The sequence below is a fragment of the Rhea americana genome, unplaced genomic scaffold (genome assembly GCF_003343005.1).
Source record: "Rhea americana isolate MKP2758 unplaced genomic scaffold, rheAme1 scaffold_253, whole genome shotgun sequence".
Taxonomy (NCBI): Eukaryota; Metazoa; Chordata; class Aves; order Rheiformes; family Rheidae; genus Rhea; species Rhea americana.
This window is the reverse complement of record NW_028186372.1, coordinates 70628-91655: the sequence shown is the minus strand read 5'-3', so window position 1 is coordinate 91655 and position 21028 is coordinate 70628.

Below are 21028 nucleotides of genomic sequence, written 5' to 3'. Positions count from 1 at the left end.
GGGAGTAGCCCGCCTTGGGGAGAGGCGGCGGGAGCAAGCGAGGCTCCGCGGGCCGGTGCACGCGGCCGGCTTGCCCTGCCTCCCCTCGCCGGCCGCGGGGGCCCGGTGCCGCGCCGCGGCGTTTCCCCCTTCCCGACGCTCCTTCTGGCCGCTGAGCAGAAGCGCGCGCTGTCTGCCTGCTGCTGTCCGCCCCCGGAGCGATCTCGGCGTGGACGAATAAACACGACAGCGTTTAGCAAGATGCGGGAGGAGATCTGGTGACGATTTCTTCCCCGCACACCGCGCGCGTCCCTGTTCCCAGCGCGCTGGAGGCGATCGGAGCCGAGCGGCGCTGGCAAGGCGAGGGGCGATGCTGGAGAAGCCCCGACTACGGGGCCGTAACAGCGATTTAGATTCTATTTAGATACACGCGGCTACAAGTCGCATCTCAATATTGAATCAATCCACRCAGACAGATGGTTTAATACGGAGGCGCTTGGGCGGGCGGTGGGGGAGAGCCCGGGCGCGCGGCGCCGGCCAGGTGGGGACGAGCGGCTCGGCGTCCGGGACGGATCCGGAGCACCTCGCCGCCCCGGCGGCTAGCAGGGCGGGTGGGAAGGGGGGATCCTGCAGGGAGCGAGCGGCTTTTCGTGCCGCTTTTGGCATTCCGGGGTGGCTTGCGCTCGGCATCGATTGGGGAGGTATTTTTAGCGCCGGTCTGGTATTTGTTAACCTTCTCATGCGGAGTGGAGCTTTCTTCCAGCGAGCATGTGTGCGCGCGCGTGTGAAAGAGGGAGAGAGAGATCCTTTCGGAGATAAAAAGTAAGTAGCCAGCCCCAGCCAACCGCCTCGTGCAGCTGTATAAATACAAGAGGGCCCCGCGCCCCCCGGCTCCGCGGGGCGAGCGGGATTGGTGACACTGGAGAATGCTGTGCTGTCATTAGTTAATTGAGCTGCTGATGTTAAGAAAAGGTTATGTATTTCTCCTGGTAGTTTTTCTTTGTAAAACTCTGACACGGATCTCTTGCAATTGTGGCAGTAACGCCCCAGCTGGGGACTCGGAGCAAATCTTCCCCACGGTAGGGTCCTCCCCCCCCCATTTTCCTTTTTCCCTTCCGCACGGTGGTGGCTCCGCTGAGGAGCGGCTCRAGCCACCCTTCGCGCCTGTCTCCTGTAACCGATACCTCTCGCTGCCGCCCTAGGCGGGATCTGCCCGCCGGCTTGGGGCTGGGCTGGGGACCACCAGCAACGCGGGCTTGCCGCGGCCTCAGATCCCTGAGAAAAGAGCTGGRGCCGGAGCAGGCCGAGCCTGGAGGKCTGATGCACCGTGGCCGATGTCCTCTCCCAGCATCCTGGATGGTGCCAGGGCACGGTGCCCCGCTGAGCCCTCTGTCCCCGTTAGGGGTTGGGRTCCATCCCCGGTGGTGGCTGAAGCAGGGTCGGTGTGTCGCAGCCGGCCAGCCCTGCTCCCAGCTGGGCTGAGGGGCCCATCAAAGCTCCTACCTGCTTGCACAGCGTTGTCAGTGTGGTCCCCTGGCTCACGATGCTGTGCAACTTGCTTCCCTCGCGAGTGCTTTTAATGCTGATCTCTGGAGCCCTCAGGACAAGCAGCCTGGCAGSTCTTCTCTTCATGCCTTTGCTCGGAGCTGTCTTCTGCAGGGAGGCAAGTGTGCTGGATGGCTTTCCAGGAGGGGAAGGACCTCGATTCCTCGAGTTCCTGGGTTTGTCACTACGATTTCCAGCCTCAGAGAAACCCAGGGGGCTGGGGCAGCCCCTTGCGTTTCCAGCCTGCCGTCGCTGCAGAGGGGCAGCAGGGAGGTCCTTCACGCGCTCGCCGGCAGCGTAGCTGGTGGTGGCAGGTCACATCTTAGCGCGTGGGTTGTGGCACCTCCAGCCGCCTGGGCTTGTGAAACACGTGCCGGGCTGTGGTGCGCCCGCTCCGCTGCAGGACAGCTGGCCGGGGTACGCCGGGACCCGCCGCTCCTCGCGGGCCAGGTCTGKCCTGCTGCGGGCGACCTGGGGGGAAACCTGAGCATAACGAGCCGGGCGAGAGCACGGAAGCCGTGAGGAGGCAGGTTTTACCCGTTTTTCCCATGGGGGGGGGGCTTATGCCAGTAACAGCACAGCTGCCAAGCTTGCTACGGTTTTTGCTTAACCAGTTGCTTCCCGCCTTCTCTGCGTTCAGCTTTTGTACTGATTCCACCTTAATCTCAAGGCTTTTATTCCAAAAAAAAGCCTACTTCCAGCAGCCGCAGCTCCCGAACCAGGCGGTCGCTTGGCAGCTGATGTGCAGACCAGGCGATAYCGCTCCCGCTGAGCGGTCGAGCACGCCGACCCGGAGCATCGCAACACAGCCAGCGCCAAAACCCGCGCCGAGGCGGCGGGGAGCCGGCCGAACCGCGCGGGCGCAGCCCGTGAGACCCACCGCCGCCCTCCCGCCAGCCGGGCCTGCTTGCTATTTCCCGTCCCCGTGTCGTTTCTTTGCTTGATGAAACTCTACCCCCGGCGGTCGCCGGACTGGCGCTGCGTCGCCCGCTCCGGGTCAGCCCCGGCCCGGCTCCTCCGGCAGCGGCGGGGGAGGTCGYTGACCCCGGCTTCCTACTGCCGCCTGCTGCGGGAGGTCATCGCTGGCCCGTGTGCCACTGCTCCTTAATTAATYCCAGGCAAAATTAATCAGTTGACATCCGACAGCTGAAGAGCTGATGGCAATCGCTCCGGGGCCACATCTACTTCTAGTGGCAGTGTTGGACCCCTCCAAGAACACGCTTTTGGAGGCGAGGGCCGTGCCGGACCTGCGGGGTCTGCCCGGTGCTGCTGTCACACAGAGGTCCCTTCCTTCCTCCTCTATTTGCTCCTCTTCTTCAGCTGGTGCTGCTCCAGGTGTACTGGGGGGCCCTGCGTCATTGCCCCCACGGATGCTYGCACGGAAGGCGCTGCAGAAGCGAGGAGCGATGCTGTTGTTGGCGAGGTTCCCAGAAAAGGAGACAGCAAAACAGCTCTAGTGCACTGGGACAGCATTAACCTATATGATGTGTCCTGGTTTGCCTTTGGATGCCACAGCTGCCTGCTGAGCCTGCTCCTGCCGAGATCCCTCATACCCCTTTCCTGGCGGATGGGAGCGTGATCGTGGCAGCGTTTCAGTTAGGAGGTCCCCGATGCCGTGCTGAGTGTCTCCTTGAGGATCCAACAAGGTCTGCTGGTGGCGGGTGATGATACCTACCTGTTCCCACCGGCGGGGTCTTTTGGTATGGTTGCTCTGAACTTGGCTAGGTTACAGCTGAGGTTTCCCAGGATGGTCCTCGTCCCCAGCGGGAAGATGCTTTCYCGCAGCTGTGCAGCGAGCCAGTGCCGGGATTGCGGTGTGTCAGCAGAGCAGGCAGCAGCTGCTCTGGTGACTGTGCCGCGTTCCCCTGATCGCGGTGGCGGTGGCTTTCCTGTCCCTGCTCTCACTCTCACTGCTCTTCCACCCCGAGCGTGCCTTCCTTCTGCCCACGGCTGCGCTCTCTTCTCCTGGCGTGAACTTTTAATCCGGCCCCCGCAGGCTCCACTGCTTTAGATTGCTAATCACGGATTTTGAATGCTGGAATTAACGACCTGATCCGATCGACACCCGTGAATCCCTAATGAGGCCCCATTTCAGATTAATCAGTCATTAGGCCAAAATGCCAACACAGTGCCAGAAAACTATTTGTCTTTACTGCTGCACTTTCTCCGTTCGTTTCACTTACGATGGCTCCGAGGGACTCAATTCTCCCCCTTTTCCTCGCCGCAAGAGGGAGCGGGGCCGGGAGCCGCTGAACGATGGCGATGGTTTCGGTGCAGCGCCGGTCTCGGCGATCTGCGCAGCCCGGCGTGCCGGCGGCGGTGCCGCTCGGGAGCGAGCGGGCGGCTCTTCGGAGCCACGGGCGGGCGGGGGCTGGTTCTGGTGACCCGGTTTCTGCAGCGGCTCTTGGGAGGCAGGGCTGAGACGGGGCGCAGGCTGGGCTCCGCGGCTGGCAGACCTGCTTACCGTGAGAAACTCGAGGATCCCAATCAGCTGATCAAAGGAGAGGAGACCCGAGCTGCGCCGGGGGAGGTATCTGATAGCAGAGGCTTCTCCAGCTTAGCAGGTAGAGCAGGATGCCGCAGCTGGAGGTTTCAGAGGGAGGGAAAAAAAAAAAAAAAAAAAAAACCCAACAACTTAAACGCAGGCATGAAATCTTAACTGGGAGAGGAATTAACCACTGGAGCAAGGAAGGGCTCGTGGGGATCCAGCGAGGGAGCCGGACCCGCGCCCCCGGCTCGGCCGCGCTTCGCCGAGCGCTTCTCGCCGGGTCCGGCCGCGGGGAGGAACGGCGGGGCTGCCCCGAGGGGCTGCCCCGAGCGCCCCGGCTTTTCCCGTGGGTTTTCCCCGGGGGACGGCGGCAGCACCAACCGCTCCGAAGGGGAAAGGGGGACCAAAAGGTGCCGGGAGCTTATTTGGGCCTCTTGCTGGAGGAGGGGAGTTTATTGGAAAACACCTGGAATCTATTAAGCTCAGAATATGGAGTCAAGGTTTTGCTGCCTGCAGGCAGCTAGAGTATAAATAGCGGCAAAGGGTTTGTTTTGACTACTTTAAATTGTGCAGGTTTCGTGCCCTGAGAATTGGGAGTTTGAAGCTGCTCCTAACGTAATAACCCCCCYGCTCCCGCCGCCCGCCCCGGCCAGCCAGGAATCTGCACCTTGTTCTCCTCTCCTTCTCGTTCCTCTCTTTGTTTGACTATTTTCCCTATTTCCCATCTGTTTATCGCAAGCTTCCCTCTTCCTGGACCCTTCGGGTGTCTCGGAGGAGGGGGAGGGTTTGAGATGTTGTTGCAGGTTTGGAAGTGGAGGGGAAAGACTGAAAATAAAAAGAAAAGAAAAAGAAGGAAATCGGAGTACAAAAAGGTAAAACCAACAGGAGAGASCGTGGCATGCGCCAACCCCAGGCGTGCTTCACCTCTCTGGCCTCTTTCTCTGCCCTTGCTGCTTCTCCCTCTGCTCTTCCCGCTGTTTCTASCCCTTTCCTGCAAAAACTTTCCAAAACAACAAGTTTTTCCCCCGTTGCTTGGACGTGCTTTCGTCCGCGGTGGCTTCGTGCCCCCGCGAACGGGACGTGAAGGGCCGCCCRGGCTGGGCAGAAGGAGCGAGCGCCGCCGCCGGCTCCGGGCCCCGYTAAAACCCTGGCCCGGCACGTGGAGCAGCCGCTGCGCGGAGCGCCTCGGTTTCGGTCCTGGGTGGTAGGAGCGTCGGTGTCGCCCGCGCTGCGCCGGGGCTCCGGCTGCCGCTCCCGGGCCGGGCTGCGCCCCGGGGCCGCACGGCTGCGCCGGAGCGGGGAGCGGGCTGGGGACGAGCCTCTGCCTCCCCCGCGACGTATCCAGAGGCGCTCGCGAGGCGCCGCTCGACCTGGCTGCTGGCGGGGTTGCTTCACGCCTTGGTGAAAGCCCGGCGCCCGCTAACGCTTATCTCGGCAGCAGGGAAACACGAACCCSCGGGTCCCGGGAAAGGGACGGCGGCCCGAGCGCGCAGGAAGCGGGGAAACGGGATTTAGCGGCTGCCGTTTTATTAGCCACAAAGCATCAGAAACGTCCTCGGAGCTTTGCAAGGGAGGAAACGGAGCCTCTGCGCGGCGGGAGCCCCGGCGGCTCCCGGGGACGCGGGAAAGCGCCCGTGCGGAGCATGGAGCTCCCGGCGCCCGCCGGGGACGCGGCCCCTCCCGACGGCAGCAGAAGTCGCCTCCGGCCGCGGGCTCGGGGCAGTCGGTGCCGGGAAAAGGGGAGAGCCGGAGTTACGGCCGTCGCTGGAGCGGGCTCTTCCCTTTCTCTTGGGTGTGCAGGCGCGCGGGTCGCTGGGGCTGAGCAGCGCCTTCCAGCTCCAGGTGCTGCCGCTCCCGTCCGGTTCGGGTCCTTCAGCACCCAGCCGTGGGCGGGTGGGCGGGCGAAGGGCCGCTTCCTCCGGGCGAGCGGCCGCAGCCGGGTCGGGACGGGCCCCTCCGAGCACCCCCCGCGCGCTCAGCACGCAGTTAACCCCCTTCTCGAAGCGGGGTCTCGCGTCCTGCCTCGCTGGAAGGGACCCTACCAAACGATCAAAGGAGCCAGAAAGCTTCTGTAATTTCTCCTTTAAAAAGAATTTTATAAAGCGGGAAGGATCCAAGGCTCGTTATTTGAAGAGAGGCCCCGCGAGCAGCTAGTAACGAGGCGATTTGAGGACGGTCGGGGTGCTTCCGCCGTCGTCTTAACGCGGGTGTTTAACGTGGTTGGTGGCAAGCATGCCCGCGGGGGCGGCAGCGGGTCTCGGGGCGCCGGCGCCGCTCCTTGCGTTTGCACTGAAACCGACGGGGCCTCCGCGGGGCAGGACGGGACGCGGCCGGGGGTCCGGGGGGCTCGATGCTTCGACGGGAGCGACGCCGCTTTGCTTGTCGCCCGTTAACTCGAGAGGCGAACGCCGGCGGAGGCGGAAATGTTCCCCGTGAGACGGGAACGCTGCAATCCCGTTTCCTTCCCTCGACGGGAAGCGGTCGGGCCGCGCCGCGCCGCGCCGGGCGGGAGCGGCGGCGGGGCCGGGGCCGAGCCCCGAAGGCAGCGGGTTTGGCGGGCCGGCTCGCCCCGTCCCGCGTCCCCCCCGTCGCGGGGCCGGCGAGCGCTTCGCGGACAGCGCGGCTCTGTTTTGCATCACGGCTTTGAAAAGCCCTCGGAGAGAGCGGTGATTTATGAGAGGTTTCTTGTACGAGGGGAAATAAACCTTCGGCCAGACCCGGCTGAAATCCACACTGCTTAATTTTCTGTGGAATCAGGATTTTACCCCTATCTGAGGATTCTGCTGCTTTCCAAGAAAAACAACCCGTGCCCTTCTCAGAAGCAGCCCCTTTCAGTGCCTTCCCGAGAGCGGAGCTCGGCGTGYGCTCCGCGCGCCCTCCCCGGGCCTCGAGCGGCCCCGGCCGCGGGTAAAACGGCAGCGAACGACAGGGAAAAGGGGGTGAGACGGCCCTAAAGAGAGGGGGGAGGGCTGCTTATGGCAGGAAAAAAAATTCCCCGAGGCAGCTGGGGATGTATAATTACAGCTAGGCTATGCTGAGTGTTGGTGCAACGCACCCCCTGCAAACGGATGGCACCGAGGCTGCGAGGGAAAGGTTGGCGTGGGAAGAARCTCCGTTAATTAGTTCATCAGAGCTCTTTAGGAAACGTTTCCTCAACTCACCTCGCTTGTTTTTCTCTATTTCTGTAGCTCTCAGACAGCGTGTCGCTCGTCCTTAGAGCGAAACCCCGCGCGGGGTGGTGCGCTCGGGGAAGGAGGCCGCTCGGCACGGAGCCGGCGGAGGGAACGCCGRAAGGCCGGCTGCGGAAAGGAGGGCTCGCCTCAAAGCCCCCTTTCCTTGGGAAGCCCGCTTTTCCGACGCGCGTGCAAAACCCAGCCTGGCGATTCCCTCGCTGCCTTCGGATCTAATCTGAAGCGTTTGCCCTGCTCCGGAGCTGGGAGCTCGGCGCCGGCCGCGCGGCGGAGGGAGAGCGTTACCCAGCTTCGCGCAAGGGAAATGATATAATTGGAGCTGTTTGGATTTAGAAATTAAAATAATTTGGGTTTGCTCGGGAAGGTTCGCACAACGTCAGCTCCCATCAGGCGGACGGGAAGCAGAGGCGCCCCGGGAGCGAGCGCTCCGACGGCTCGCCCGCCTGACGCCCGCCCCGCCGCGCCTCCCGCTTGTATTTTCCTTCCTCTGCCCTGTTTGGGGGCTGCCGGCAGGGAGTTTTCCGCTGGCACCGGACAAATCCACGTGCCCTTCCCCGCCGTGGCGGGGGAGCCGCGGGGATTTAAACCCGCCGCCTGGGGCGCCGGTGCCGTCCCGCCGACGGGGCGTCCCGCCTCGGCCCGAGCGCGGCGGCGGCGCTCCGGATCGGCCCTTTCTGCCCCCAAAGCCCGGGGCCAGGCAGCGAGCGGCGCGCTTACGGCGTGCGCAAAACGCGGCACGGCGGTTCGAGGGGCCTCGCGCCCACCCGTGCGCTGAGGGCCCGGACGGGCGGGCTGGGGGCTCCCATCTGAAACGCAGCTCGCAGTTGCCTCCAGTCTCTAAGACTTTCTTGAACATCTTTTTTTTTTTTTTTTTTTTTTCCCTGCTAATTACACATTTCTGGTTAGGATACGCTTTTCTCTCAAGATCTTTGCATTTTTCTGCATTAGCTGCTTGCTCGCTACCACCTCCTTTCTAACCTTCCTGGCTCCCTTCGCATGGTTTGCGCTCTCAACGCGACCTAACGAAGCGTCCGCTGCAAACGCAATTACTTTGCCGTTAATCTTCTCGATCGTTAGTGCTCCTCCTGAAGCAGCCCCGRGGCCTCGTGCTGGTTCCCGGGACGGCCGCCGGGCTCTGCCCCCRGCTCGCTCCGGCCTCGCTGCCGCTTCTGAGCCAGTTAATTTTTCTGGGAACGCTCTCCGAGACGCCGAGCGAAGCGCTGGGTGTCCTGCAAGCTTCCGTCTACGCGTTCCTCCCGCCGCCGAGGGCGTGATGCCCTCCAAAACGCCGGCTGGCTTTGGCGTAGTGCGTCCCGAATAAATTCTTTCTCTGCATCCGCTCTCCTCTGGGAGTAGAAAATGTCTTTTCCTTAATCCCCAATTTTTGTGGCGCTCTTTGCCTGGCAGAGGAAATGAATTTCCTGGTCACTAATTGTCAGTCTCCTTGTTCAGTCTCACCTCTTTCCTTTCTTTTTTTTCTTTTTCTCCTTCCCTGCCAGCCCTTGCAACCCCCCCGAGCCCTCGGCTGATTTGTTACGCCAGCTCTGAATCTGGCYGACCGCGATTTTCGTGGTGGCGGGTTTTTAAGTGGCAGAGGCTCACGAAGTTCGTTAGTGAATTCCCTTAATAATTCAAAACGCATGTTGCTCACCCCGGCTGATTGTGTATGTTCGGTTTGTCAAGCGTTCCCTTACGTGCTTTTTATCAGTAAGTGTATTTACAAGGTCTTCATTACTTCCTAATTGACCGTGCCTCTCCTCTTTCGTTATCGCCTTAAAGAGCAATTTAAAAAAGCAATTCCGCAGCAGCCATTTTAAAGCTTTTCATTCGGTCCAGCCCGGGTCTCATTTATTATTATCTTTGTCTTGCTGGCGCTTCTGTTCCCCAGTGTCTTTAAAAGCCCTTCGTGTTCCCAGGAACCTTTTTATCGCCGCTGACTTATTCCACCCTTCCGCTGCCGCGTCCCGTCCCGGCGGCTTCACCGGCCTCGCGGTCCGGCTTCGGGTGCTTTCCCCCTCCAGGTCTCGGCTTATTCTGGTGCCTCTTAGCCAGAGCCCTCCCGAGGCCGCGCTAGCCGGCGACCGACGGGGCGGCGGGCGGGAGCAGCCGTCCCCAGCTCGCGCCCGCGCGGCTCCAGGAGCCCTCCGGGCGATCGGCTCCGAGGGCGGTCGCGCGCGGTGCAAAAATAGATAAATAAACACCACGTTGGTGGGGTTTTTTTGCGTTGGTGGCTTTTGGGTTTGGTTAGCGCCGCGTCCGCGTCAGGCTCCGCTCAGCTGAGCGCTCCCGGCTTTTCCATCTCTCCGCGCCGCTTTGGCTGCCCGTCTCTAATTTCCCTCTATTCCTGCTGTATCATTTTTTTACAGCCTGGGTGACTGGAACTAAACAAGTATTCCCATGATTTATTCATGCATTCATAGAGTTTAAGGCCAGAAGAAACTGTTAGATGATTTAAACTGACCTCCTGTATACTACAGGCCATTAAGCTTCATCCGATTATCCCCGTATTGAGCTCCATAATTTGTTTGGCTAAAGCATATCTTTCAGAAAGGCATCCAGTCTTGATGTGAAGACAGGTTTATATAATAGYATTATTTTCTGTCCTGCCCTTTATATATTCTGTAATATTTTATTTGGTTTCTGAATGCTGCTGCACGGTGTGGGGGTATTTTTGTGGAAATACCTGCAAGGGCGTTCAGGGTTTTTCTTTTGACCCCGAGCAGTCGCGCTTCATTCGAACSGGTTCTCGTGCACCGGTAATCTGAAATATCCCCAGCAACGGGCGCGGTTTAACCGGCGCTCGCCGCGCCGCGACTCGGCCAGGCCAGGCTCGCTAGCCCCGCGCGGTCCTGGCTGTCCTGGGTTAACCTCCCGCAAATCGCTTTGCGAGCTTTACCGCTCTGCTGCTTGCTTCCTCGGCGCTCGCAGGCAGAGATGCAGACAACTTTGGTTCTAGTGGAGATTTCCAGGCACCTTGTGGTTTAGCTTTTCCCTCTCTCTTCAAAACCAGTCCTTTTTCCTGTGTTTTGTCTCCTGTGGTTTATGTTCCTTGACATGTCGGCTGGTTTTGATCTTTTTCCTCTTTCCGTGTTACAAAATTGTCAGCTGCGTAACCTAGAAACAGAGCCGGTTGAATGATACGTTTGCAAATAATACTCGTTACAAGTTTCTCTCTAGTTCATGAATCATTCCTGGCCCAAAACCTGATTTCGGGGAATGTGCTTGTAAGGAGGAGCAGATGCCTTTGCAGCGTGTCACGGGCAGGGCTCAGGAAACCAGGTTTGGTCCCCACCTCACCTCACCCCACACTGATTTCCTCTGCGGCTTTGCGCACTGTCATCCTCAGTTTCATTTCTAAACCAAAGTGCAAATGCTGCTTCTCGCACTCCCCTGAGACTTTAAGCCCTGCGAGTCTGTGGCTCTCCTGCTATATTTGCGCACAGCRCCCTGTCCCGAGAGGGCCTGGTGGTGCTGCTGTCGTGGAAAGGACGAGGGACAAACTCATGCTGACCGTGTCTTTCTGCAGGTCATTAATGACCGATTCTCCCCATCCAGCTGCTGTGAGCAGCCGCTTATGCCGTGTTACCAGCAGAGCCCCTGTTTTAAAAYCAGTATCTTCTTGGCGGCAGGCTTAACGCTGATGGCAACACTGTCTTCTGTCTCTGTTGTGCTAGACACGCGGCTCCAGGCGCTTCTGCCAAAGCTGGAGTGCCTCCATGTCCATGCTCATAATTTAAACACCAGCAAATTCTGTTCATCCATCCTTAAACTGTCCCAGCTCATGCAGCCACCTTCCATCTCTTCCTGTCTGTGCAATGAATGTCTGCTTTTTCTTTTTTTTGTGTAGCCAGGCCTGATTTGCCAAGAAAGCATCCATGTGTGCCCTGCTGTCTRCTCTTCTCTGGTGGCTCAGGCTTGCCTGTGTCTGCCTCTCCAGTTAGGTCACTGGTTCCTAACCACAAATGACATTTCTACGCGCCTCTCTCGAGATAGCRTTGGTGAGGACACGCCACAGGCCAGCATGAGAAGGGACTGGCCAGACCAAGATGCCACTCTCCTTCCCAGGGTTCACCCATCAGTCTCCTGCCATCTATCTTTGTCACCATCGTGAGGGAAGTCATTGGTACGTGAGCACCCAGGGCAGAGGTGGCTTGCTGAGTCTGCACATGGATCCCTTCTACTTCGGCTTCATCCTCACTCACRTCTGCCCATCTGGAGTCTTGCGACCTGTCCAAGTTGGCTTCCCTGGTGTGTCTCASAGACAGGCTTGGCTGTTCCAACCCCTCCATCTTTCCTCTTGCAATGGAAAACAGCTGGGGCTACATACCTTGGTCTCCACTCAGGAATGGCTCTGCCGCTTTCTGTATCAGACCATCTTGGCTCCATGGGTAATACTCTCATCTCAGTCAACACTTCATACTTCAAGTGCTCACCCTTTGCTTGTTGCAGCCTGTTAATATCTTGGCAATTAGCTCTCACTCTGCTGCAGTCTTCATGCACACTCTCCCTTTCTCCAAATCCCCTTGGAGACCTGCTCGTCACGTGTTCCTGCACTGCTGCAGCTGCCTGCTTGGCTTCACACCATCCCTTCTCGACAGACCCTGGGCACCTTTGGGAAGTCAGACGTTTATTTAGGTGTTATGTGCACTTAGACGCCTACTCTCTGACATTGCTTTCTGTGCATCTGACAAGAGCAGTGCCTCTGCTCTTGCATCCTGCTGGGAAGATGRGGAAACTGAATGTCTCTGTCTTTTATGTCTCTGAAGCCTAAAGGCCTGATAAAGATTCAGGGTGAGCTCTCATTGAAATGAGGAACCGGGCGAAATCTGAGCTACATAATTAGGTACTTTGGGGACTGTATCAAAATGCAGCTGACTATAGATTTCTGTAGGGCATGTGCACTTCTGCATTGACTTTCCTGCTCCTTCTTTCACTAGCATACATGGAGGTTGGAGGAAGGCCCCTTACTCAAGTCCCTGGAGAAGTAATTCCAGCATGATCTGGTGAAAAAGCTGAGCAAGAACTTGTAGATGACTATTGGTTGGATGTGGCCTGGAGCAAGGAAACTTCAGCTGCTTGCTTCCTGACATATTCGGGGATGTGTAACTTCAGACTTCCTTTGTAAATAAACAGGGTTGCATCAAAGGTCTGAGCGATGTCATCATCGATATCTCTTCCTAGCAGAAGTCACCCCCGAGACCTAGCTAGTATCTTAGGTTAAAAATATGTAATTGCTTAAACTGGTCCAAAAAATGCAATATGTTCTCCTTCTCAAATCAAGACACAAAGCTGAAATATCAAAAATGTTCACAGAATGGGAACAAAGAAAAGATTAAGAAATGTCAGACGTTGCTGTCGACATTTTTGATGGAAATACTTTGACATTTGCAAACTCAAATGTTTAGTTTGTCAAACCAAATGGAAATGTCATACCAAGCCAAGTTGAAACGTTAATCTGTTGGCTCGTGGGAGACTGCAGTCTCCCATGGGAGCCCTCCTTCTCTGCTGGACGATAGGCTGCCTGCTGGCCTGCGTGTCTGCGATGCACCGTGGTCCCCTGCGACCTCCCCATCCCCTTGCCAGTAGGCCAGGAGAGAGGCTAGAGTGTTTCCCTGTGCATCTGAAGGCTTGACAAGCTACTCTGGTTTGGATGGGTAGGTGATAACCACCAAAACCTCCATCTCCATGGAGGAAGGCCGCTCATGGGACCTGGAGGTGAAGGGCAGATTTGGGTTTAGGATGCTAATCTGAAAGACAAGAAACCATGTTCAGCTGCCTGCTGTGCTACASATTTCACTGTGAATTTAGGCAAGCCAATCAGTCCTGGTGTGTCATGGTCCTCTCTCTGTAAACAGAGGTAATAACTCTTCCCTGCTTCATCTGGAGGTTGTAAGCTTAAATCCATTAAAGTCTGTGAAGTGCTCAGATATCACAGTAATGGGGGTCCTCTAAGTACTGGAGAGAGTCTCTCTGGCTGTTTGTAGATGCCATTACGCGATACGCGGTGGCAGCCTGGCTGCAAACTGAGAGGCAGTAAATCCTCGTGGTGGGAATAGCACTTGAAGTGCAAAAGTGAAATATGAAGCAAGTATCATGGACTTTGGAGTATAACTGGACTCGTGGCCCATTGCTGGACAGCTTTAGATTGATTTTGTTTGGAAGATGGGCTCAGTTGTCTTGACCCCAACGGCACCCCATTGCCATCACTGCACTGACGTGTCTGCGAGTTGCACGAAAGCAGCGGTGAGATTGAATTCAGCGTTTGTGAAACTACAGATAATYTGCAGAATTTGCTATGAGTTTACTGGAGAAAGAGATTTGAACGAATGTTGTAGTTCACTTAAACTTTGGGATTAGTCATGGAAGAAGAGTAGAATAAAGAGATTTTGGTCTGAAGCATGGTGCCTGCAGAGTGAGTAACAGAAGAAGCTTGGAAACGTGTTGGGGAAACCCAGTGAGATCCTGGGCTTGCCCATYCCACCTGCCTTCACCCACATTTGTTTTAAACTTCCCTTGTGSTAGCTGCTGGAAGAGTTTGAGGCAAAAAGGCAAAAAGATGTGTTTGAACTAGGCACTGAAACGCTTCCTGGAGAAGCAGCTCACGGAAGTAATTTTTACTCTGCTATTGTGAAAAATMTGCCCATATTCTTTCCTGTCCTCAAGTTAACGTGCTGGAATGAAGTCTGCGGGCTAGGCGTGCTTCGCGTGCGAACGCGTCCCTCCTCCTCTTGCACGCCGTGGACGAGACCYGCAGGGCCGAAGTCTGCGAGGCTGTAGCCTCTCTCCTGCCCGTGCAGTCTGGGAGATGACTTCGGGTCCAGGTTTCCACTRGGAATGGCTTCCTGCTGTGGAGTTTTCCCGCCTGTACTTACCGAAATCTTGGATTAGTTAAGCCTGCAGGTGCTCCTTCAGAGCCGGGAGGGCTGCGGTCTGTTTTCCTTCCTCGGCGGCCCTCGTTCTGTACGGGACGAGACGGGAACCGGGGGCAGAGGCCGCGAAGCGAAGGTGGCCCGAGATGTTCAGTCCCTGCTGTAGTTTAAGATGTCTTGTGGTTATTATTAATGTCTCAGCTTTGCTTACCCAAGTGCTTATAAAGTTCAATACTTTTCCAGGCCTGTCCTTACACTATTGTTGGGAAAGATTCATTAGGACTTTGGCTGGAAATTATAGTGACAGATAGAGCTGGGTAATTTATGGCTTTTCCTGAAGGCTGTACAATTATTCAATAAGCGTCTTTCCTTCCTCTACCTCCCACCAGCCACTTGTTGGAAATAAATATTGAGTTTATTTGCAGAAAATGAGCTATTGACAAAGCTGAGTGGCCAGCAGCAGTCTGGGGGGGGCCTCCGGGCGCCTTTGCTCACTTCCCTCTGCGCCGGCGAGCGGCTCCCAGGAGGTGACRCAGCAGTGGGCATGATGGCCTGGGATGGCCGGGCACCCCGTGACGGGGAGTCCCCCAGAGCCATCTCTGTGGGCCCTTCTGCCCCATTTCGAAGCTGAGCATCTCTCACGCGTCGAGGCCGTGCAGAGCGAGCCCCCACCCCAGGCGCAGCGYGGGCCACCGCGGCCGCTCTGGCTACCTCCCCTCAACATCTGCATCTGCTTCAAAGGCACCAGAGATGTTTATCGCTTTAAAGCAAATGCTGAAGGGGCCTGTTAACGCTGACAAAGTCCAGCCCCAGCTCCCTGCGTGCTACGTTGCTTTTGGCAGTGCCTGCGAGGAGCAGGGCCCAGCGCAGTCTCAAAGCACGGACCCGAGGAGATCCTGAGCTCCACAAGCAYGCAAATATATGTAAATACTCCCCCCACAGGGTGGCTGGCATCACGGCCACCACCGCCATCGGATGGACAGGTCTCATCCCGTGCTGGATGTCTGATGGGACTTGGTACTTCCTCTGACTTTCCTGATGTTCCCACACCTCCCCTGCAGCAAAGGGGTGAAGAGACCCTATGCCCCCTTTTGTGGGGGGGTCTTTGCTGCTCTTTTGGGTACTTGAGGGAGGTTCCCCAGAGGGCAATTCCCAGCCCCCCAGATTAGAGTCTCATCTCGTATTTCCCGCTGGAGGAGGTGCTTTGTCTCCACCATCTGAGGTCTCCAGGGACCTTCTCCGTCCTTGCAGTTTCTAGTGGCCAAGGATGGCCAGGGGGGCTCCCCGTCCGCGCCTTCGCGATGCTGAGCACAGCGCGCCCCGACCCGATCTGGGGCTGCGAATGCTCCCGCTATGCAAAAGTGTGCTTAAGAGTGGTGTTATCTGAGCATATATTTGAGATGAAGTAACCAGAGCCATGTGCAGGACTCTCGATGACGGGGTGCTATTGATCAAGGTATCGGCGCTACAGTATTTCCACTGTTGTTATCTATCCCGTTCCTTATGCATCTTAACATTTTGTTTGAGTTAGTTCAGATTGTTCCTTGCAGCGTGCATGACTATGCATTCATCTCCTTTGGATTTCATCTGCCATCGACTGGCCCATTCATCAAGCTCTCTTCAGTCCTTTTGAAGTTCCCTGTAGTCGTCTCTTGTTCTGAATACTCTATGTAATTTGGGTTCTCTGCCAGATTTTGTTATGACATTTTTCATTCTTCTTTTCCGGATCATTAATGCATATCTTTAACCACTGGTGCTAATGCAAAAATCTGCGGAGTCTACCTGTTAATACTGTAATTTTGGGGAGGGTGCTTGTTATGAATATTCGTTGTTTTGCCTCTTTGTTTCAAATCCACAGAGTTACTTTTTCCATTTGCCCTACAAATATTTAATTTCCTAAATAGACTGCCATAAGAGACCTTGTCAAAGATCTTGGAAACCCCAAATACACCACGTCGAGGAGTTCCCCTTAGTTCACTGTCCTAGCGCCAGGCCGGAGTGTCCCGGTAGATTGGAGAGGCGCGAGTTTCCTTGCAGGAAGCTGGATGCGTTGCCCCCCGCCCTCCTCGGGCGTGCGGTTTTCGCAAGCCGGCTCACGCCGCGGCGCGGGGGCTGAAGCCGCTCCGCCTTTGCGTGCGAACGTGCGAACGGCGGCGTTGTATTTCTGCTGCTTTTATAAAGTCCTGCACAATTTATACGTGCTGCTCACGTGTAAAAACATTTACGCGCTCTATTCGAGGCTGTRGGATTTGCGCTGCCCTTACCTAGGGCTGTGGAAATGGCGCTGCGGGTGAAACGATCCCCGGSCGAGGCACTATTACTGTTATCAGAAGCGATCTCACCCCACGGTGATTCCTGGCCGGCAGAAAGGGAAGAAATGCCGCTTTCTCTCCAGCACCAATATCAATGAATCTTTAAAGAGGAGGAATCGTTTCCCAGAGCGGCGAACGTTCGTGAAGACATTTAACTTTCAGAGCAGGTGACGGCTCGTCAAACGAGAGGGGGCCACGTTTCGGGGAGGCGCGGGGAGTGCCGAGCTCCTCTCTCGGCTTGCGGCAGCCGCCTCTCCGCGACGGGCCTTCGCGGGGGACCTCCCGGGCACCAAAACCTCCCTCCCGCCCGGGCACCCCCCAAAGCAGCCGCTTCTCTGGCTTCCCACCCTGGCGAGGGCTTGGGATTTCTTTTTTTTTTTTAACAGCCTGTGATGACTTCCAGCTAAGCTGCTTCGGGCAGACCTTTTACACCAAATTACCTGTCTAGCTGGGATCTTATCGTGGTGTTTATCACTGCCGCCTCTCGCTGTCAGCACTGTTTATAGGCAGGGGAACCGAAACCCTACGCTAAGAAATTTCTTCCTCCTCCTCCTCTTTTCTTTCACATCTGCATCTGTTCCAGACTCCCTTTCATTAGAGACCACAWGAGAGCCAAAATAAACCCGGGCTCTCGGGCGCGGAAGCCTCCGCGAGGTGAGCCCTGCGCCGCCGCGCGCTCGGGGCGAACAAGGCCCGGCCCGGCCCGGCACGGCACGGCACGGCATGGCCCGGCAGGACTCGCGGGGCGCTCGCCCGTGCTGCCCCCTGCTCCCCCGTAACCCAAGTTCGAGCCCGTGGAGAGGCTGCGCACGGCAAAAATTTCCCCGGGAGGCTTTGGGTGCCGGGGAGGGAGGAGCGGGGCCGGCGGCGGTCGGGCGGGAAGCGGCTCTGCGCCGATGGCATCCGTCCGGGAGAGCCGAGGGCTTCGGCGTCTCGCTGGCATCGCCTGGCRGATGCACTGCTAACTCGCGGGCTGCGCCGCCGGCGGGGCGAGCCGCCCGCGGGTCACGGCCTCCCCGGCGGGAAGCTGGGGCTGCAATTTCCCCCCGGTTATTTCCGAGATAAYTTATTTCGGATTTTTACGATGCTTACAAATTGGACAACGTTTTCGAGTGTAATTCAGGCCCTAACTGGCCTTAAACGTGTGCGAGTTTACAGGGCCGCATAAAATATTTTTAACTGTTGATAAATTTCCGGGAAGGGAGCCCGGAGCTGGGGCCGGCCGCGGGAAGCGGGAGCCCGGGAGCGCGCCGGGAGGGCGCGCGAACCRCCGCGGCCGGGCGCGAGGAGCCGGCCTCCGTCTCTCGGGGCTCAGCCTGGCCCCGAGAGCAGCGGGGGACGGGGAGGAGCTTTGCGGGGCTCAGGTGTGGGGGAAGAAAGCCCCGGGGCCCCCTCCGTCGGTCTGCAGGAGCCGGATTTCCCCCAGCGGGTCAGCGGCCGGAGGAGGGCGGTCGCCCGGCGGCACGGCACGGCGCGGCGTGGCACGGCACGGCGCGGCGCTCGGCAGCCTGGCGCGATCCAGCCTCTGCGGCTGCAAAGGGCGCGCGGGAGCGCAGGCGGGAGCAGGCGCGGCCGGGTTAACCGCAACGTTTCCCGGGACGTCTCCGGGGCGCGCAGCCCCGTCGCRGTACCGCGTCCTTGGAGCTGCAGCGTGGAACCGCTCCGAGTTACACGGGAACTTCTCAGCGGGATTAACTCTGAAACCTAGTGACGACACTTTAAGTATCTGTGCTGGCAGCAGACCCCTTTCCTGCCTGCGTGGCTGGACCCCAGCTGGGACACAGAATTGCTGGGAAAATTCGCACCCCGAGGCTTTTTTATTTTTTTCTTCCGTCCACATGACTCTCTTTTTTTTCCTTTTTGAAGCAAGAGTAATAAATAGTAAAGATGCATATGGAATTTGAATATGAATGATAAGAACAGCTGTGTATATCTATTATGAATGAACATAAACAGAAATGTATAAACTGAGATTTGGGGGCTTTTGGAAGAATTAATGCCTTTGTTCCTGGATTTTTTTCCTATCAAAGTTTGAACCAAAGCCCATTAGCCTGGACTTTCCCGCAGCCGACCAAGCCAGGAGCTTCATTTTGCGCTGGCTCCGAGCCATGCTGAATTCTCCTCAACAGCTCAGTGAGCCCTAATCCTAACAAATTTACCCAGAGAAGTGGTTCTCTTATTACACAGCCTCATTTGAATGCTTTCCAAGGTTAATTTCTGCTCCCTCACCCTCCAAACGCGTCTCTCCCCCCCGGAGCCGCCTCTCCCCCTTCSGAGCCGCCGGGGCTCCCCGCTAGCGCCCGTTCGCGGCCCCCTCTCCCAGCCCCGGGGGAGCGGCCCCGAGCACTCGCGCCGTTCAGTGCCGACACGCAGGAGTTTTTAAACGAGAAAGTAATATGATGGATGTCCCTTGGTTTGGGCTCTGCCCGGAGGGTTTCCTAGAGCCAAGCAACTTCCTTTGTAAATTAATTGCGACTTCCAGCGGGCTGAAGGAGCCCTGGAAACCCGCTCCCCGCGGGCTCCTCCGCGGTGACGTCGCTCAGGTTATAACCCGAGCGCCGCAGCCCGTTTCTGCCCTGTTCTCCCCCCCGGCGGGGCCGGGCCGGGGGCTGCCGGGGGTCGGGGTGTCCCGGGGCTTGGCTCGGGCACCCGGGGAAGCTCCAGCACGAGCCCTGGCTGCAAAGGAGCGGGGAAAGCGTGGGGTGAGGCTACACGCGGGCGCCCGCTGCAACCCCCGCCCGCCGGGGCAGCCCTGCCCGGCGCAGCGCTTGCCCCGCGTGCCGTCCCGGGCCGGCGCGCGCCGCGCGGTGAAACGTTTGCTTTCAGGGGTGACCGGACTTTACTGAGAATCGTGATAGCAAATACTAAAGCAAGAAGTTTTGGAAGGGAAATTAAACGTTAATGCCTCAGGGCGGGAGGCAATCTGCAGTGCCAAGGCAGGGAAGTAATTAGCGTTCTGCATGGATGAATAACCGGCATTAAACCGAAGAAGGGAGAGGGCAGGTGCCCCGGAGCCCCAGCCCCATCCGGGCCCGGGGCGGCGCAGACGGGGGGCCGTGCCGTGCCGCGCCGTGCCGCGCCGTGCCGCGCCGGCGAGCCCTTCCTGCGCGCTCGGAGCGCCCGGCGCTCCCGCTGGCCGGCGGCCAGGCGAAGCGCTCCCGCGAGAGCGGCGGAGGCAGCTCGCAGCCGTTCCGGGCTGGAGGCGGTCCAGGAATCCCGTCCCCTCCCGCCGCCGCCCCTGCCTCCCCCCGCGCTCCCCCTCAAAGCAGTTTGACTTTTATAGTAATAACTTCTGAACCCTGCGCTGGGGTTTTGCCAAGGAAAACAGCCGAAAACAATGCGACGGGCCCCGGCAGGCGAGGAAACTCCGGCGACCGAGACCAGCCCTAAAATAACTTTCGTGCGATTGTTATTTATGCTGGGAGAAAGTTCGTTCATTCAGAATTTGGAGGGAAGATAAATCAGCGCTGCGCTGCGGCTGCGCGCCGGGGCCGCGGGCGATCGCGCGGCTCCGCGGGGAGCGCCGGCAGGCGGGAGAGCGGGCCGGGGCGGCGAGCAGCCCTACCCCCTGCTGCAGCTCGGATCGGAAATCAGCGCCGGCTCGGCTGATGCGTCGGTCTGGACGAGCAGCTCGGCAGCGCGGGTCGGTCTAGCGGCTCCCTCGAGGCCCCGCGTTGAGCGCGGCTCCCGCGGCCGCAGCGGCGAGAGGAGGACCTGGAAGGGAGCAAACGAACGGCGAAACGGTTCCGCGGAGACGCGAAACCGAGCGCACCGGAGCGGCGACGTCCGCAAAACCCGGAGGCAGGGAGCAGCCCGCAGCGACGGCCCCTCGCTCGCGGAGGGCCGGTGCCGAGGGCAGAGCCGGCCGGCGTGTCGGCGGCCGGCAGCCCGGACACCCGCGCGTCCCCCTTCTCCACGTGTGGGCTGCGTCCTCCTCCAGAGACAGGCTCCTCCGCAGCCTGCCTTTGACACTTGGTTAAATTAGCTCAGGAATAACCTATTTGTGAGGAGGATGCGTTATAGCGACCTTTGGTTTTTCCAAAAATAAATAAATATACATACATATATGTGTGTGTGTATGTTTTTTTTTTTTTTGCAGTTATGAATGCAATTCCTCAATCCACTTAGGAGTCAGTAATTTTCTGGCTAAGGTGGGAAGTTGCTGACATCTTGTCATATACGACTAGATTGATTGTATTTACTTACCCTTTGCCCTAATAAAGACAAATAACGTGGCTTCGCCTCGCTAATTCTATATAAGCTCGGGCATTGCTTTAGAGCAGCTGGACGCGCAGGCACTGAGCCTTGGCGGAGCTGGGGCGGCCCGCGGGCTTGCTCGGCCGGAGGCCTGCCGGGGACGGGGAGCTCCCCCGGCTGCCCTGGAAAACGGGAGGCCAACCCCAAAGCGAGGGCAACTCCCTAACATTTATTTGCAAGGTGCCACGCAGGGAGCCCCGCTCTTGGGGARGGCTTTGCGGCGCCCGGAGGTGCTTTCCCTGCGGGGAGGGCGGGAGGCGGCGGGCTCCGGGGCGGGCTCTGAGCATCAGCGCCGGATCGCGGGGCTTCTCCCAAGACGTCAGTCCCCAGGCGCCCTCCGCATCCCAGCCCCCGGATCGCGGGGCTTCTCCCAAGACGTCAGTCCCC